Source organism: Triticum aestivum, chromosome 3A (assembly GCF_018294505.1).
Source record: "Triticum aestivum cultivar Chinese Spring chromosome 3A, IWGSC CS RefSeq v2.1, whole genome shotgun sequence".
Classification (NCBI taxonomy): Eukaryota; Viridiplantae; Streptophyta; class Magnoliopsida; order Poales; family Poaceae; genus Triticum; species Triticum aestivum.
The window spans coordinates 370,294,165-370,308,538 of NC_057800.1; the positions used below are offsets into that span (position 1 = coordinate 370,294,165).

The following is a 14,374-nucleotide window of genomic DNA, read 5'->3' on the forward strand; positions in this document are numbered from 1 at the left end:
GTCGTCAAAATATATTCAAAATGGATCTTATTTCAAAGAGCTGGTCACAAGAAACACAAATATGAAAACATAACTCAATTTGAAATTTTTTATTTAAAAGATTTAGGACATTGAAATAAAAAACCAAAAGAAAAGCCGACACCAGGGGCATGAGTGCCCCTCACTCGCGTGCTACAAATCTTCGTCCCATTGATGCCTGGTGTATATATGCGACCTTGTCACAACCACTTTGATTTATTCTCTTTGATTGATACCCATTAATCTTTTATATCTAAATAGCTAACCTCCACTAACATATTTTTCTTAATATATAAGCATGCCACATCATCAAGCAACATGCATGACAAAAGACCCATCACAACATACATTCATACACAGGAAAATGTCCACCTCAACATGTAAATATAAATGAGATATTTAATAAATATTTTACAATACATTAATCAAACACAATAAAGCATATGGATTTGCAATTTTAGTTTTCATAGTATTACTATTCATGTTCCATACAAATCAAATATCATCGAAATATAATGCAAATATTCCCGTAACAACGTGTGAGGTATCATCTAGTTTTTTTTTGACCCAGGTATCATCTAGTTGTTATAAAAGAAGTAAACTGCATATAAGAGCATCTACAACAAGAGCTCCTATATCCGTCAAATTGACCGCACTCCTCCCGTGGCCGCGCCGCCATCCTCGCCCACCGTCATAGATGTCGTCCCCGACTACCATGTCTGCCACATGAATGATGCCTCAACGGAATGTGGGGATCTCGACCATGGTGGTCACATACAAGCCACCGTGCCGAAGAGATGATTGAAACAAGTGGGAGCAGTGGCCCCCTCTCCCTTAACACCATGATTTTGCATGTTATTTGCTACGAACAGTGGCAAAATTAGTACTAATTTGCTGCTAAAAAACTATTTTCAACACTTTGGCCCTCCCCAACCTGTTTTAGTAGCACTTGGCCTCCCTTATTTCTGGCTCCGCCACTCAGGATCAAGTAAAATGTCCACCACATTGAGGGACATTTTTTCAGTCAAAGAGGTGAATAAGGAGCGCTCCATGGGGGCACTGGAGTTTGTGGACCTGACGACGACGACGATGACAACTAGCTTAGGTTTATTTATTAATGTTTAGTTTTTGGTAATACTCTATATAAGACTGGAATTCTCGCGCCCGCCCACGGACAAAATATCCGTCTCACAAAAACCGAGTCCGTTTGGGTCGAGTTGGCCTTATTTTTCCAGTGAAGTGTCACAATGTGAATGATAAGTGGCGCACCAATTCAAATGGCTCGTTATACCTATTGCACGTTATAGTAAATCTAGGAGAGCAAGTAAAATAACAAGCAAAATATGGTGGCACCAGATCATGGAAAAAAATGATTCATGGCACCCACGAGCATCAAAATTTAGGAATCACAACTAACTATTCCACAGAAAAGGGTTACACCGCGAGACTGGAAATAAGCACAAAAAAACAGGGGAGACAGCGAGCATCATCAAAACTAAATGGAGCGATCATACGAATACTAGATCAAACCGGATAAATAGTATCTACAAGCACACGGGTACAATCTCTACTAATAAGGAGATACTAATCACCATCACCGAGTGACACACAGTAGCAGATCTGGGCAAAATGACACGAACGAACAAATCACTAGTGATAAATAAATGGATCTATATGTGGTTGTACTAGGTAGGTCGACGGGGAAGACGGAGGCAGTCTCTTCAGTGGCGAACGGCGGCGAAGAGGAAGGCGGCACCGGAGGCGACGAGCGCAGCGGCGAGGGACGGCATCGCGACGCCGGCGGCGGACACGGGGCTGGGCGCCGGGGCCTCCTGGGCGGAGACGACGGAGAAGGCGGCGACCGACAGGATGGCGACGAGGGCCAGGGCCTTGGATGCGACGGTGGAGGCGGCCATCGCTTCGGTTGGTGGCAGCGACGAGCGACGTACGAGGAGGTGTGATCTGTGGCGGCGGCGAGGGATGGAGTAAGAGAGGAGATCTTTGCTGGAGGTGGGGAAAGGCGCAGGGGTGGAGCGCTATTTATTGGGTGGAGTCGCCGGTTAGCGGGTCTGGAGGTGGCAGGCTGACAGCTGGCCAGCCTAGGGCGTTTAACACGTTTCCACAATTTTTTTACAAACAAGTTTCAAAGAGGTTTTTCTTTCTTCTTTTTTTTGAAAGAAGTGCGGGAGATACGGTGATGCCCTAAACAAACGGTAATACTAGAATGGCCGTGCGTTGCCACGAGCTTTCTTAGTTTGTTTTCCTGATTACACTTATGAATACATTGCATATCTGTCTCTCGCTCCCCAACTCTATGTGTCACCCTTCATCTCTCTCCCTCCCCTTCTCTCTCCCACACTCCCTCTCTCCCTTTCTCTCCCTCTCTCTCTCTCTCACACACACACACTCCCCCTCTCCCAGGACTCCAAATTTATTTTGGCGCTCGCCGGCTACAGTATATGCTAGAAGCTAAAACATTAAAGGGAAACAATGTAATATAATAAATAAAGAAAAGGATTAAATAACACAGATAAAGTTAATGAAACTTTTGAAAGTAGCAACAATGATCTCCACACATCATAAGATTAGTACAAAACTCGATGGCTTCCGTCACAAAACTTTTTTGGAAAGTAGGTGATGATGAAAGTAAACCAAGACATCGCCTGCATTCTCCATTTTAGGATGGTTAGCATAAGAAGATCCATCCGCCCAATAGTACTTGACTCGAACACAAACTTCATATAAATAGACTTAGAACATCCATATTTAACATTTCGTCAAATCGGTGATTTTTTCTATAGCAAAATTTTGTTGTTTCTCCTTAAGACCGCTCCATTCATCCCCATCTCCTTGTTGTTCTCAACTTCCAACGTAGCCACGTGGGACTCAGCCCACTTGATCTGCTCTTTAATGCACCCACCTTCCAAGTGCTCCACCGCTCAAGAGCAAGTATACTGGTGTAAACAAACAACTCTCAGCTCTTCCATCTTGTTCCCGTGAATCCAAAAATAGTAGTTCACACCCAGGAGAAATAAAAATGATGTCATAATTAGTAAACAATTACAACTTTAAAGGATGAATAACAATAGGATCATTAAAAAACAGAACCTCCACCCACTGCAACATCCCAAATTTTCAATTTGGAATGTTATACACTAGACCATCATTGCATATCATATTTATTGCATTTTGGTTGATCCTAAAAATTTCACGCAACTCAAGGACCCTCGGAGAGAGTTGGGGATTTCGTTATTTTCATATTTGAGTTGTCTCAAATTTTGGAAATAGGGTCATTTGATTTTATTTATTTTATCTTCAATTGTTTCTATTACAAAAATATGAGAGAGGGAATAAAATGACTTTCCCAAAATAAAGAAATATTGAGGATTTAATAAAAAAAGCAAATAAGAATTTGTTTTGGTTTTATTTGCTATTTTATTTGAATTTAGGAAAAATGTGTGTTTTTTCAAAATTGCATTTAGGCCCCAAATAAATATTCATCATGTGCGGCTTGATTTTAGAAGCCGGGGAAAATTTATTTCGGGATTTTTAGAGTCTGTTTAGTATTTCTTTTGGTTTTTTTCGAGCGTAATTATTTAAAAAATAAAAGAGTCTGAACCGACCTTGGGCCGTAACCGGCCAGGACTCCCCTGGCCGGGCCTCTTATAAGCCGCCCCGAGGCCCCCGGCCAAGCCCAAGCCGCGCCCCCTGCCCTAACCCTAACCCTAGCCGCCGCCGCCGCCCCGCCGCCCGCTGGACCCGTCGTCGGACCGCCGCCGCCGTTCGCCGGAGGTAGTTTTTTTTTTTGCCTCCGGTTTTTCTCGAAAAACCGTTCAGTTTTCCGACGGTTTTGTTCGTTTTTTTAGTTTCGGTTTTTTTTAAATACATCGGTTTTTCCGGTTTATTTAATTAGCGAGCGTTCGCCAGTTCGTTCGTTTTAACGAACGTTCGTCGTTTTTTTCTCTCGGATTAAATCCGCGATTTTTCTGATCGCGATTTCTGATCCGATTTTCGTTTTAGTATATCTTTTCGCTCGTTTATTGGAATCAGGCGATTCAAGCGCCTAGAGTTTTGTCTCGAAACCCTCTTTCCTTTTAACCAACTTAAGCAAGTTTTTGCCACTGTAAAATTTGCCCTAGATCCAGAATAGTAAACGAAGCTTGTTTCTTTTGTCGTTTGTCTTTCGTTGCTTCGTTCGTTTGGATTTTTTTTGCCAACCGGAGTTCTTAAGTTGAACTTTCTGGTTATATCTCTTATGTGAGTTTTACCTGTGCATTAATTGAGTACTTATTGTATGCTTGTTTGTTTGCGATAGAGTACCCGAAGTGCGCCGCTTACTACTTTGAATCGCTAGGTTTCCCGGATCATCAGCAAGGCAAGTAACACTTTGATCATGTTTTTCCCACTACCCAATTTTATTGCATTAGATCAATCCTCACACAATGCATGATTAGGAACTAATTAAATTGTAGGTTTGGGAAGTAGTTGAGGTAGTACCTATTACCTGTTATTATCAAACATTTGGGAGTTACTTCTACATTTGCTTATTATGCCATGCTATGCTAGTAGACATGGATTGGGTGAGTATATCCATGATAGTTGTGAGATTGTTAATTAATGGTTTACTTAAGGTGACAACTTAAATACATATCTGGGTGGATTGAGGCACCTGGGTATTCCAGGATTGCCTGTTTTTTATGGACCGCCAACCAGGCTCAAAGGGATCATGAGATTATTCATGCTAGAAACTTTCGTGTGCAGCCACAAGCTATTATGGGCTCTAGCATAGTTGACTAAATTGTGCGAACTCTTACAGTGGTAGACTAGCAGATGTAGGGGATGTAGGTTGGTACGGTCTACCCGTTCGTAAGGTGCTAGCGCTTCTGAAAGACTATGTCTCGATCATCCGTTTCTCAAACACCATGTAGTGCGAGAAATCCAATGGAGGAGATCGAGTCTTGTGGGGAAAAGTGCGCAAACCTCTGCATAGTGTATAAACTAATCATGGTTAGCCGTGTCCCCGGTTATGGACATCTTGAGTATCTAATACCTGGATTATCATGTGAATCTCAACATGTTACTCTGAAATTAATTTTGTTGGGTTTTGTTTAATGATGATGCTTAAATGGGATTGAGAATGCTGTCAACCATTCTCAATGTTTAACAACTACCATGATAGTTAAATAAATTTATTCCTTTGCAGTAGGGAAAAATTGGTTTTCCGCAAAAACTGTAACCATAGAGCTTTCCACCAGCCAAACATGCATATAGAATAGTCTGTTTCATTTCATTACTCTCTATGTGTTACCTTGCCAGCATATTCCATGTGCTGACCCGTTTCGGACTGCAACGTTAATGTTGCAGACTTTTCAGACGACGATTAAGGAGTTTTAGGTCGTGGTTCTATACTCAGTGATGCCGTTGGAGTTGATGGACTCACTTATCTTCCAAGCCTTCCGTTGTTATCATTATTAGATGGCCTTAAGCCATATTTATTCTAATAAGTTCTCTTTTGAGACACTCGATGTAATAAATGTGCGATTGCTACTCTGTTATAAATCCTTCAAGTACTGTGTGATGTCAGCATTACTGATCAAGAGATGACACCTGAGCACAGAGATTAGACTGTTTGAGGTCTGGTCGCTACACCCACACAAGTAATTTTACAACTTTCACTCCTCACATGTGTTTAAAAAATATCGGAATATACACTACCAATCCAAAAATGCAGTCCATTGCCTAAGTTCCTACTTGCTGCCGAGATACTAACTTTCTCATTTCCATATTTAAGCAGATATCATGCAGAAGAGATACTTTGGTAGAGCCAACATTAGTAGAATCACCTGGAAAACAGAACCTTCTGTCCATTGTTCCTAGAGTACTACATATTGTTAACAACTAAGGTTCAATAAGAATAGTAGGTGTCGACGAAGAACTAACAATAAGTATATCTTGTAACTTGTATTCTTCAACGGTGTTTCTCAAAGAATATTAGAATAGGTAAGTTATTGATATTAGAATTTTCATTCTCGACATTAAGGTTCCTGATGCTCTGCACAAACTGGAAAAAGATTAGCTACAAAACCAGTATACTCGTAACACTCAAGTTCTCACAATATTTCACAGGTACACTACAAATAAATGCATACCTGGGAAATGTCGACATTTTAACATGCTGCAATCAAGAAGAGTTTGCGCATCGTGCTGGATAGGTTTAGCTGCATCAAAATCTAAATACTCTCAGATTACTTGAGGTTGAGGTTGTAACTTATTAGCATTCTATGTCCAAAATTAGCAACCATCCATGATTTATTATGATTAACAAATTTACTGGATGATGTGACCAATGTGTCATCTAATATTGAATATTGAGTGTTCTGCGTAATGACTAAAAGAAAATACAGAAACTTTCTACATATATATAACTGAATATGCGTATAATTATCTTTAGTCACAACATTTCCGTTGTGGATGGCCTTGCTCGTGGACGCTGCTTGAGCTCGTTGAGCAGGGCCATCTTCCTGAATCAACAAAGATTGGACTACAACGAAAATTGAAAATCATTGTACGGTATCAACAAATAGACCGAATGATCGAGCGATTTGAGCAAAGATTCAGAAGTGGAAAATATCTTAAATAATAACCTGCCTAGTGAGATAGTGCTGACTTGTTTGATTACTTGTCCAGATCATCTGCATAGTAAATGTACTACTATTCATGGAAGAACTCTTCCTTTATTAGTTCACCTGTTTGCTGACAAAAAACAAAGCTTGTATATTTGATGTCTAATTCAACTAAGGAACAAGATAAGTTTCAGCCGAACCAACAAATAACTTAATACCAAAGGTGGATGCGCCGCCCATCCCGCCGACGTAACCATTCCTCCCTCCTAGCCGCCACAGGAGGGTGGCGCCGGGCAAGCTCATGATGCAGCTGGGGATTGTGGCGACGGGGCCCGTGCTGCTCCTGCCCGGCGAAGGAGAGCCCTAGTTCTAGGGTGACAACCCCTCTGCTTGATGGTCTTGTTGATTGGTCGACTGACCAGCGGTGGATTAGGGCCATGGCATAGCTGGCCAGGTGGCTGACGGTGCCAATTCTGGTAGCTACTCATCTTCCCTGCTCGGTGTGCTTTCCTCCCGCCGGATTTTGGCCGAGCTAGCTGGCTGGCCAGGCCTCAGACTGCGGGCGGAGCTTGGGGTGGGGATCCAGATCGGGAGAAATCACTGGTTGGCTCTGGCATGAAATGTCGAGGCATAGTAAGCTACTTTCGAGCGCCTATGTATCTTTCCATTTTATGTTGTTCTTGTGTTATGTTGGATGTTGCAGCTTTATCAGCCAAGCTAGATCCCTTCTCAGGCTCAGCCGCGTCTTTTCTCTAACAAATAACTTAATACATACTGAAACAGTAAAGCTTATTTAAACCATGAACACACCTATTCATTATATTAGCAATGATCAAGATGGGCTGAAGGGCTATGTATAAAACGAAGTATCAACTAACTTGGTGTCACAATTTTGAAGTGTTAACAATTAAAATAATTCAAATGAAGAACTTAATGGTAAGTGGGTTGCTAATCAATTTAATTACTACCTAGAATCCTCGGTTTCTATTTCCTAAAGGTCTACGTATAAAACGAAGTATCAATTAACTCGGTGTCACAATTGTTCATGTTCTGCTTATGTTGAGATGATGTGTTCGGACAAAAAATACCGGTGAGACAAACAACTATATGAATGAAGTGGTTTGCTATAGTTTGATAATTAGACAAAATTACTTGACCAGTATCATAACATACATAATCTAACTCCCATTTTAAGAGCATCATGTAAGTGCTTTTATCATGTGATAAAATGTCTTCTTGTCAGGTACCTGATTACAAAGGTTTGTTTGTCATCTGGTTGATCTGTTATGCGAATAACAGATAAGCTGCTAACATCCCAACTTAGTGAACAACATTGGTATCTCCAGGTTGCAGTGAACAACATTGGTATCTCCAGGTTGCAGTAAACAACATTGCAATAATCAAATAATCAGAAGTTGTAACTTATATCTCCAGGTTGCAGTAAACAACATTGGTAATATTTTTAGAGTAGCATGAGCAAATTATCTCCATTAATCAATAGAGCATACCACATTCCAATTTATTAAGTTGGGAGCCTGTTCGCAGATGGAAATGGCAACACGACATGTCCTCCATATCAGCCTAACAAAAAAAGTAACACCAAATATCATCATTAGGAAACAAATGAAATATTTGGTTGCTTTCTTTGATGTTTAGCAATGAAATATTTAGATGTGCATGTGCATGTAACGAGCTACCTTCTTACATAACAATCATGTTGATTAGAGAAGGGGAAAAAAGCTCGAGCAATTAATCTGTACAAAAACATTAAAACTCTATGGTTTCGCATGTAGAATTTGTAATTTTAATTTCTTCCTGCCCCTTTAATCCATCATGGACATAACAAAATGCCAGCAAATCCTAAATGTATCACCCTTCTGGACAAAGTGGCACACATAATACCATCACTATGATCATGTGCAGAATAAGAAACACTAAGTATTATATGTTGCATTGAGATCAAACCAGGATGACACTTACCCTTCTGGATAAGCTCATGTACCCGAGGCCAAGGACCCAACCATGCCCTGGCCTGACTCTGCAGCCACACCGAAGGACAAGCACGCTGGCGATGCGGAGGCCAGTAACCCAGCCGAGCATCCAGCCACGCTCGATACCGAGTCTGCAGCAACGCCCTGGCCCAACCCATGTGCCCAGCGCCGTCCTCTGTCGTAGCCACGGTGTCACCCTCCACCGCATCCGCACATGGGCCCGAGCATGCCACATCACTGCCGAACAAACCCTCTTCAGCCGAGCCGCCGCCCTTTGCCGTAGCATCACCTGAGCACACCTATGTGACATGCCACGACCCCTCCGCATCCAAGCCATGGGAAATTGAGTTGCCAACTGGAAATTTGAGTTACTAAAGAAAGGAAGATACCCAAAAGAGAGATAACCTATAGCATAATATTAGTGAATACACATCCATCGAAAGATCATCATCACTGAAGTAGTATTCCGTACAATTTTGGAACATATAAACACGACATTAAGGTGCTACTTTTCAGCAAATAAAGAGTTCAGAGTCAGGGCGTTATACTACAGATAAGCAGTATAGTCTGAGTTAATAGTTGTCCAACTAAATATGGGTATTTGAAATCCGAAGGACCAAATTTTCTAGTGATGCCATATCCATGTTCATTTGTTTGTTTCATAAAATCAGGATACTGTAGAAAGGAGGTGATAGAACATTAAAGGAAGCCCATGTTCAGCGAGATTTTAGAATGTATGAATAACAAAAGGTACCATTAGCATTTCTTATAGCAAGCAACTTTCTATTAGAGATATATATGATTATAATATGCAAATTTGATGGGCAACATGACTAAATTAAGTTCATGACGCCATCATGGTGGCAATATTTATGCGCTAGAAACTTAAATATGCTACCCGACCTTGCAATCTCGTGTAGAAAACAACTCAACTTGACGAATTCAAATTGGAAACATAACCAAAAGACCTAGAGACCATACCCGCTGCCTTGGGTTAATCCCCGTCTTCATCCTCCTTGTCGGTAAAAAGATTCTTGCCGAAAACACCTAACAACTGATTAGTAAGATTGGAAGCCATGGCACTCCAAAATCCAACCGCAATCAATATACATGATGGCAGATGGCTCAGTATAAGACAAGCCAAGATGGCAGATGGCTCAGTATAAAACACCTAACAATTTTTACATTAGACAAGCAGAAACTGAAAATGTAGAGGCAACATGTATATACAATAGTTAGCTTACACTCTTGCATACCAAAACATATGATTTGATCACTTCCAAGTTCGAACATTACCTTGTCTAGTTCATCAGATAGAAAAACATTACCTTGTCTAAGACCTGACTTCTGATAACATGTAGGTGCAGACCTTTGCTTCATATACACTTTCTGAAGTAGGATTTGGATCTGGAAGGTTATAGAACTTCAGTTCAATTAGAAAATCTTGATAATATCACAAGGAATAGGAAGAAACCATTAAAAATATGTGACTGCATCCTAACTCGTGCCTCTCCAAATTAAATCATGTCACTCACCTGAAGAACTTCCAGATTGCGGAGAATACCACAATTTACGCCGTCTTCTACTAAAAACTCTGTGCAAGCTCCTGTCCTTCTCTAGCTGATTACATCATCTAAACCAGATTAAATTTTATTAGTTTACCCATGCTAAATTATGTATCAAAACCAAGGTAAGAACTTTTCAAAGGTAAAGAAGTATAGAACAACATGTAGCCTGATCTTCCCAAAACACGCACTAAGCAGAATATTGATGATAGGGGTGGAGATGGGAAGGTGTTATGACCGTCTATATTACAGCCCAGGCAGTTATGGGCCTGGCCCAGTTATCTTATCATTATTAGGGGCTTAGCCCAGTTATTGGTGACTATCAAAAGATGAGTCTATCAGAAGTCTACATTAGACACTCTTGTGCACCAAGCATCGATAATTTGTTCAAACATTACCTTGTTCTAGCCGGCATGCAGCAAGCATTTCATTTCCCTGTCTAATTTTGGGAATTTTAGGCCTACCACTCTTGTGCACCATACTGACAAAATAGAAGACAAAAAACGTCCTGGTAATTTTTCACCTTGAATGCTAATCATGTTTTACAAATGCAATTATGTTTTGGAGCAGAAATTATGCATGTTTGGGAATTGATTAGTGGTAAGTAAGAGAAGAGGTTAATTATTATTACCGCGAGGACTTTCTTGTACTCGGAGATGATGAAGGGGACGTAGTCGTGGATCTCAAACTGCTGGGACCTAGCGGAGAAGGGCACCAGGAAGTAGTTGTTGACGAAGTCGTTGCCGCCGAGCGTGATGAGCACCAGCGACTGGCTCACGCGCTCCCTCGCCGCGTCCTCGCCGATGTACGCCGCCAGCCTCCGCTGGTAGTCTTGGAAGTTTTGCAACTGCTGCGCGATCCTGATGTGTTCACCTGCACACGCACACGTACACGTACAACATTATTGTCATCTCCGTTGCATTATTGTAGATACGTATACCTGATTCGAGCATGTGTGCGTGCGCGCGCGTGGAGCTTGCGAATTGCACGCCTGTGTCGTTGAGGATGCCGATGCCAGCGGACACGAAGTTGGCGCCGACGAGCAGGTTCTCGCCGCACATGTAGGGGCTCAGGTACGGTAGCGCGGACTCTGCCCCGAGGTACTCGCCTGATCAAACATGTGGCAATGTCAAGAACTACTCTCCCAACCGAAAGAGAAATGGTGCAGCGGGGAGGATAACGTACTGATGATGTCGGGGAAGGACCGGGGGGGTGACCTTGCAGGTGGGCGTCAATGCTGTAGAGGTTGCCGGTGTCATCGCCGTCCAAGGAGGTGCAAGTCCGTCGGAGGGACAGAGATGGCCAGCGGCGAGTGCTTGTACCCGTGGAGGCTAGGCATTGTATCAATGTAGCTGCAACCGTCGATGGTGTCGAAGCGTAACATGCGGTTCGCGCGATTGGCCAAAATGACCTGCTCTCCGAGGCCGTGGGCAAGAAATGAAGACAACGAGGAGACCTTATGGAGTAGGAGACTCCGCTCATGTCCGACGATCCTTCTCTCCTGGGAGGGTAATAAGGACAAAAATTAGATCGATTGAACTTCCAAGGTTGGTTAGTATGAAGTGAGGTTCCTGAAACCCGCATACGTCGGTGAATCACGTGAGGTTCTTAAAACATTTGCATGACCAGGTTAGTATGAAGCTTCAGAAAATAAGTGCATCACGTGAAGTTCCCTAAGTGAGTACGTTTACCTCTATATATTTGACTAACAACATGACAGGTTATGTGTGCTATTATGAACAAAATACAATGAATAAATTGATGGATCGATATGGTTGCTTCACTTTACTTCCTAATAAGTGGATTTCTTTTCCTGAACAAATTGACTGCTGATTTCAGGCAGTAGGATAGATGTTAAGCAAGCAGATATATAAACCCGAGAGCACAAGACAAGATCATGCGCGTATTGTAACGGGAAAGATGTGAATTACTTAACAACGTATCCAAACGAAGCAGATCGAAGACACACGTACGTAGTATACAAATCCAATGAGCAACACCAAAATCACATAAGTACGCATCCAAATTAACCTTGATGGGGAAGGAAGGAAATTAAGATGGAGAAAGCACCTTACCTTGGCGGTGGCTGGAACGGTCACGACGGCGGCGGCTAGCTAGGTATTCGCGGGCGCTCGCTCTGGAAACGGACGGAGCCCAGGAGGCGCCTCGCCTTGACGCGCGTGGCGGGTTCCTCACGGCGCGGAGGTGGAGGCGACCAGAGCCGGCGGCGGCGCGGCGCCGAGGTTGGTGCGACAGCGAGCTCGGGCGGTGAGGCGGCGGGGCAGAAGCTACAGGAGACGGCGGCGGGGACCTCGAGGACGAGCTCAGGCCATGGCTTCCCTGGCTCCAGAGGCCGTGGCGGCGCCGAACGTAGCGGCGGGGCGAGGAGGACGAGGAGGAGGTCGGCCGTCGGGGAGGCAGGAGCTCCTCGTCCCCTCGATCCAGATCGGGATCGAGGAGGCAGCAACAGGGGCGCGAGGGAGCGGGCGACCCGCGGGCGGCGGTCGGGCGTAAGTTTAATTTCGTAGGTTAACCGTCGTAGATTTTTTTAGGACGATTTTCTGTCGATAAACCGTAGTGTTTCACAACTGGCATCGTGGGAGCATACCGATTTTTATTTCCTGGTTCGAGGGCGGAGGGGGGAATCGAGGGGATACGGGAGGTGGGATCGAGGACGAAAAAACCCGTCTCTGATGGGACGAGAATTGACCGACGGAGACTACCAACTACTCCATTAGAAATAGAGATGAGTAGCAGGAGTAGAAGATTTTAAGGTTTCAATCAAATTTAAATGAAGCGGTAGAAGTGACAAATAGAGTGAGGTGTGCATCGTAGTGAATCAGAGCATCTATTCCCTCCGTCCGCGAATAAGTGTACATCTAGCTTTTGTTCTAAGTCAAAGTTTTTAAAATTTTGACTAACTTTATAGAGAATAGTAGTAACATATATTCCCTCCGTTCCTAAATATTTGTCTTTTTAGAGATTTCAACAAGTGACTACATACTGAGCAAAATGAATGAATCTACACTAAAATATGTTTATATACATCCGTATGTGGTAGACCATTTGAAATCTCTAAAAAGACAAATATTTAGGAACGGAAGGAGTATGACATAAAATTGCTATATTATCAAAGTACATTTCAAGATGAATCTAGTGATACTAATTTGGTGCCATAAATGCTTTTACTTTTTCCTAGAAAGGTGGTCAAAGTTTTAAAACTTTGACTTAAGACAAAAACTAAGGTTTCCTTTGGTTTAGAGGAATTTCATAGAAACTCTAGAGGATAGGATTCTTATAGGATTTTTTCCTTTAGAGCTCTTTGGTTCATAGGAATGGATTTCTATTCCTATATAGGATTGGTTCCTATCCTTCATATTTCATAGGAAAATAAAAAAAGCCTAGACTTAATGAAAAAATTCCTTTGGTGTCAATCAAATGACATCTTGTTTTCTATTCCTACTCATGGGATTTGAGATACATGTCATCTTATTTTCTACAAGATTCCTATTCCTATAATAATCCTATCCTATGAACCAAAAGAAGCCTAAATGTATACTTATTCGTGGACGGAGGGAGTATATCAGATCTCGTATAAGAAGGATGGTGATGAGTAGTTAGTTTTAGGTTCTCGTATGTGTCAAGTTTGTGATGAACTCTATCTTAATTCCTGCCAAATATTTGCGACGGGAAATGCTATGTTTAAATTATGCAATGCATGTTAGAGAATTCATTCTGTTGTGCCGTGCGCGGTACCGCAAAATTGATTTACGGTATCCCATAAACAAATTTTATGGTATCAAGTAAGAGATATCTCTAACCTGGTTAAGAAGCGACAAACTGAAGTCAGTAAGATTAGCCGATTGCAGAACAAAGCTGGACATGCCATGGCTGCGATAGGACTCGCACATCGTGTTGGCTAGCAAATGTACCACCGGAGATTAGCACTACCATTAAAGATGATTGTAAAAACTGTTACCATTTGATTAATGAATGTTTTCGCCCGCAAAAAAAGTTTAGCGGATGCTCTTAGTTTGGTGGGAAGCAAGGTCGGCAAACGTGTCGGCTGCGAGTTGCGGCTGGCTTTGAGACGCGTACGACGTCCGTCCACATTTTGCCTTTGCTGCCAAGGGGACCTCACACCGTCCGTTTTTTAGGCAAGGTGGGCACCGAAACA

At 42.4% G+C, this 14,374-nt stretch overlaps 1 long non-coding RNA gene across 4 annotated transcripts; it reads right to left on the bottom strand.

Annotated features, from left to right (window-relative positions):
• Positions 1-5,638: 5,638 nt before the first annotated feature.
• LOC123061313 (uncharacterized) lies at positions 5,639-11,673 on the bottom strand. 4 transcript variants are annotated; one of them, XR_006428896.1, is made up of 7 exons: positions 11,383-11,673; positions 10,829-11,305; positions 10,168-10,265; positions 9,961-10,039; positions 8,622-9,679; positions 8,150-8,222; positions 5,639-8,010 (listed from the first exon to the last, which is right to left on the bottom strand). It is a non-coding gene; the product is annotated as an uncharacterized lncRNA (long non-coding RNA). The 4 variants fall into 4 exon arrangements; XR_006428895.1 differs by having other exon boundaries at positions 5,639-7,251; positions 7,889-8,010; positions 8,622-10,039; XR_006428898.1 differs by having other exon boundaries at positions 5,639-6,079; positions 6,168-8,010; positions 8,622-10,039.
• Between the last annotated feature and the right edge of the window lie 2,701 nt (positions 11,674-14,374).